Raw genomic sequence first — 6,000 nt, forward strand, 5'->3', positions numbered from 1 at the left:
ACCTGGCAGTTTTATTCACCTTGTGTGGCACTTCTTGTAGCAAAATGACTTAATGATTTTTCTTTAAATCTAACCAGTTCAGTAGCAGATGTCTCCTAATCAAGTATAATTGATGTTAGGAAGCATAAAGTGGAAAAGTCGTCACCGCACTGAACGGGTTGATACGACAAAAAGTTTGCCTTCGATCAGACTGTGAAACCTCAGTAAAAAAAAGGTTATCGTCATTATAATAATAATAATAATAATAATAATAATTTATTATTATTATTATTATTATTATTATTATTAAGGAGGTAAATGTTTGAACTAAAAGAATAAGATAATAACGGCGCTTCAGTGAATTAGCGTAATTAAAAACGAAAAATAGTGGCTGTTTTTCAGCGCTCTACCACTTTAACTCTGAACAGTGGATTACTCAGTATTTTTCGACCCCGATACTTCCAGGTTCAGCCCCAATTCAGTCTGATGCCCGATTTCTAATACTGTTAGTCCTTTCACTTTCAGTTTCCTGTAAAATGAGTAAAGAGTTCTTTTGAACAAACAGCTGAATTCTACGGATTCATATATTTTTTGTTTTCAACAATATAACATTTACATATAAATTATTCTTTTTTCACTGTCACACAGTGTCCCACGCTGCATTTTTGTACGCAACAGTATTTGTACTATTTCAGCGTCATTTCTGAACACCCCCAAGAACCCATTTCTATACACCCCCTGGGGTATCGAGGCATAGTTTTAAGAACACCTACTCGAAACGCTCTGAATCCAGTGACATCAAAATAAATAAATAAATAAATAAATAAATCCTTGCTATATCCAAAAGATATAATCGATTTAGGGAAGACCTTCCCCAGTGAAGGGTAATGCTTAAGGCTGCATCTAGCCCCTCTCGTCCGAAAACTTCATCTTATCCACAACAACATCATCTGAAGGTATGACAACGACACTCCACCACACGCTATCACACCGATGGGCTTAACTCTCTCAGGATCGGCTCAAATCAACTTTTTTTGTGTGTGTGGGGAGGGGCGGAGGGATAACATGACTTTATTCATATGTGAGTGAGTCATTAGGGCCTGGAAATAGTAATATTGTTACCAATAACTTTCTCTTGGTTGGGACAGTTGGAGTATTATATTCCAGGCGACGTTTGTCTGGATCATACAATGAGAAATTATGAACTGTGGAGTCTCGTGTAGAAGCTCAGCTGTTGCAGGGAGCAGTTTGAGGATACTGCAGGGAACAGTTTGAGGATATTGCAAGGAACAGTTTGAGGATACTGCTGGCAAAAGTTTGAGGACATTGCAGGCAAAATTTTTAGAAAACACTAAGAAATAATTTGAAGATACTACAGGAACAGTTCAAGGATATTACAAGGAATATATTAAAAATGCTGCAAGGGAACAGCCTGAGGATACTACAGGGAACATGTCTGAAGATAGTGCATTGGTGGTTTGAGAAGAGTGAAGGTGTAGGTTTCAAGAGAGCCTACTGTGGCGAACAGTTTGTGGATACGTCGTTAACACTGTCAATAGTAAGGAATGGAAGGAAAGAAACACCTGAAAACTTGGGAAGTAAAAGCATTGGGGACAGAAATGAAGAGGAAACATTGCCGAAGAGAAGACTGGGAGAAAGAGAAAAGAAGAGAATAAAGAGAGGGAAGTAGGGAGGAGAGAGAAATAAAAGAGAACAAAACTACAGTAGGCGCGTCTTGAGAGATTAGTAAGGATGTACGGTATTGTGTAAAAGATGGTGGAGGGAATAGAGGAGGGAGGGATGAGAATAAGTGCCTGAGTAATAAGCTGAGAGAGAGAGAGAGAGAGAGAGAGAGAGAGAGAGAGAGAGAGAGAGAGAGAGAGAGAGAGAGAGAGAGAGAGAGAGAGAGAGAGAGAGAGAGAGAGATTAGTAGGGTTTCAAGACGGTGGGTGCTAGATGTGCGAACAAAGCCCCCCCCCCCTCTCTGTCTCTCTCTTTTCGTAACGTAGATTATTGTCCCTCTTTCTGTTTAATTTTCTTGGGCAAAATTCACATTACTGTCTCCCTTAAATTATTTTCATTTTTACATCCCTCTACATCACTTTTGCCTCTTCCTCTCTTTCTCTTACCTCCTGTCCCCGTCCTTCTCTCCTTCCCCTCTCTCTTTTACATTGTTCCCACTCTTCACCCTTCCTCTCAGCTTTCTCTTTATGTGTGTTTCCCTCTCTTCTCCTCCCTTCATTTTCTTCCCTCTTTCTCTCTCACGCCTCATTCCCTCCCACTGTTTCCTCCTTTTCTCACTTCCTCCGCCTCTGCCTCATTTACTTTCCTCCATTCCTCTTACCGCCAAGTAACACTACTGTCATGCTTTCAAACACTTTCTTCACTCAACTGTATGCAAAGCAGCCTCCCAGTCTTCACATCTTCTTTTACCCCATTCTATTCTCCTCTATTTCTTCCTTCCCTCCTTTTCATGATTCTTCCATCCTATATTCAACTTTCGTTTCTTCCAGTTCTTTATTCTCTCCCAACTTCCTTATTTCTCTTCTTTCCTTCATTTCTTCCTTCTCTCCTCTTTTTCCGTGTTGTCCGTTAGTAGTCGTAAGTGATTTTCTTTTCTTCCACTTCACTATTTTCTCTTCATTGTTCTCTCCAGTGCCAGTGCAGTTGTCACACATATTCAAGTCAGGCGCAAGAAATTTTGCTGAAACATAATTTTGTCGTTAGTTCCCGGTTCACGTTTGCTGCACTGATGAAAGAAAATTTCCTGTTAACATCACAAACTACCATCAGGTTCACAAAGTCTGGTGTAAATAGTCAGCCTACGATTTATTAGAAGGAAGTCGGTGACATGCCCACCACCAACTCACTCCACCATAATTCATCTCTGTTCACGTTCTCCAACTTTCATTTTTTGCAGCAGGAAAGGGCACTGCTCGATATATTTACAAGCGTAATAAGAGCAGTTGCTATACCCAGACAGAACAGTTCTGTGACAAGACAATTATAATCACCCGCATAGTGCAAGAGACTAGTAGAACTATTATAGATTATAATATTACCAGATTTATCTCTTCACCTTAAGCACGATATTTCTCATTTCGCTAACAGTTGATGGCAAGATTAATACTGCTTTAGTGTTTTATGTTGTTCTTGGCTGATATATGAGAAAGAAGCAATCTTTTGACGTTTTGCCCCCTTGAAATATGAAGATATTTTGCTCCTGGCTGCTGCGGATACCGTTAATTGTGTTTGGAGTAAATGCAATGCCGAACATCATATGCTTATGCTTGCCATAAACCCGTCACTGCATCGTAAAAATTAATTTATTACCCCCGCCAAGGAAGTTGAGGAAGGTTATATGTTCAGCTATGTTTGTTTGTCCACACGATATCTCCAAAAATTCTCGATGAATTTCAATAAAATTTTGTAGAAGGGTGGGCCATAGGCCAAGAAAGAATTGATTATATATTGAGGCGGATCCGGATCCTGTGTATCCCGCTTCCAAAAGTTCTCAATGAATTTCGATGAAATTTTGTGGAAGGGTGGGCCATGGGCCACGAACGAATTTATTAGAATTGGGGACGGATCCAGATCCTATGTATCCCGAACAAGATCTCCAAAAGTTCTCAATGAATTTCAATAAAGCTTTATGGAAGAGTGGGCAATGGGTTAAGGAGCAAAATATTAAATTTTGGGGCTGGTCCGGATCCTACGTATTCCACACAATATCTTCACTGATCCGGATCCGGATCCTTTTTAATGGCAATGACATTAGTGGAGATTTGCTATCTCTGACTGCTTTCTAGTTAAGACTGTGATAAAATGGCAAGGATATATCACACAGGAAGGACATTTCCAGTTGTATTTGGATTTGCTAAACGTCATAAGAACGCTCTCTTTCTCTCTCTCTCTCTCTCTCTCTCTCTCTCTCTCTCTCTCTCTCTCTCTCTTATTGCCTCTGTTCTTGTGCTGGCTATCGTGCTTCCTTGATTGTGCGTCTGGAAGCTGAGTGTTGGATCCCGTTGCTCTTGTTAGATTAATGGAAGTTGATGCCTTCCTCTCACGCCCATCTCATATCACTTCCCGGCTTCCTTGCCTTTCTTTATTTCTCCTCTAAATTCCCGTGAGTTCACACTGGTTGTTTCCCACGAACTCTGTTACTTCACAGTTTACATCCGTATACTTACAGTAGCGTGAAGGTATGAACCCGGTTTTATTATTACTGAAGGATGTGATGATAGAACATGTCTGACATTTCTGTATCAATTCTGGCTACATTGTACTTACTTATGCAGGATGATTATACCTAACAATTAAAGGTGTTCCATTAATGACAAAGAAAACATGGGTTTGTTTAAACCAATATGTTCAGGTTTAATGATGTGGTTCCTACTTATATTTTCCAACCCATTATCAGTTAATTCTGATATTCTTTGCCACTGCCTAAATGAGTTCTTTCGTCTTTGCTTTTTGTTTTGGTTATGGATTATGTTATGAGAAAGGAAAGCAGGTGCAGGATTAACGGGAAAGAAAATAAGAGGCTGATGGATTTGAACTATACTGATGATATTGTACTGATTTGTGGAAGTATTTACGAGATGCAGAGGGTGCTTGATTGTCTGGTGGAGGAAGGAGAAAAAGTGGGATTGGTAATAAATTGTGGAAAGACTGAAATTATTAATATGAACGTGGAGAACCAAATCGATTGTGTAATTGGAAATAATGTGGTGAAGAATGTAGAAAATTTTAAATATCCGGGAACGATTATATCATCTAATGGATCATTAAACAGTGAAACTGAGGAGAGGATTAGACAGGCTTGGCGAGCTGTTGGAATGTTGAAATCTGTTTGGAATAATAATGTTTTCGGTGCATACTAAAGTAAAAATTAACAAGTCCATGGTTAGACCAATTTTAATTTATGGGCATGAGTCATGGTACAGTACAATTACAACAGATCAGAAAGTATTAGGGTTAGAGAATAAAATACTGAGAAGGATTCTTGGGGTAAAGTGGCAAGACAGAGTTACAATTGAAAGAGTAAAGGATATTACGAGAGTGGTACCAGTTGATGAATATGCGAGACTGTCTCCTTGGAAATCGCTGGGGCACATATTTAGAAAAGAAGTCAGTTTAATACAGGATGTGCCAGAGTGGACTGCTAGAGGAAGAAGAGGAAGAGGTAAGCCGAGGGAAACCTGGTTGAGGACAATGAAAAGAGAAACGGGAGAGGAGTCTTGGTAGGACCTAAAGGAGATGGCAAGAGACAAATATTGGTGGAGAGAGTTCATCGAGGCCCCATGGATCCCGTGGGGTGTCACAGGAAATGATTGATTGATTGATTGATTGAAATGAACTGCTCCTATCTTCCTTTTTTTTTTTTTTTTTTTTTTAATTGTTGGTTACTTTATTGGCCTTGAAATGCATTGCCTTTCAAACCCGAAGCAGTTTTTATAGCAACATCTACTGATGTTTTCAGCGTTTAATATATGACTTCGTCATTTAAAACTCGTATAATTTTGACCATTGATATCCGCAACTTATATAGTGTATGAAAGACAATGAACATACAGTACACAGAGGTAAAAATACTAATACCAACAATTATATACAGACAATAGCGACAAAAATACTTTTAAGATGGAAAGTAAGGTATTTGTGCAAACGAATTCACGTTATTTGCACCACCATTCTGGTAAGTTTACAAAAACGTACAATGCTAACTAAGGTTTAATCATATAAAACATCAGTAAATTATAATATAACTCAGCTGATACTGGAGAATAGGTCACCATGATGACTCACAAGCTACTGAAATAATACAATAAAATTACATACTAACAGCAAACAGGAGGTGTTGAAGAGGCGACGATCATACCTTCAAGACCGGCTATGTATACTGGGAACAGAAAGATGCAAACAAGCACCTGACTTGTAAAACACCTGAGAGGATAACAAATACTTAACCTGCTTTTCACCGCATATTACGCTGTCAGCAAGGAAGCAGAAAGGTCTGTC

This window comes from Coenobita brevimanus, chromosome 112 (genome assembly GCF_032717465.1).
Source record: "Coenobita brevimanus isolate Jiangsu-jjx chromosome 112, ASM3271746v2, whole genome shotgun sequence".
Classification (NCBI taxonomy): domain Eukaryota; kingdom Metazoa; phylum Arthropoda; class Malacostraca; order Decapoda; family Coenobitidae; genus Coenobita; species Coenobita brevimanus.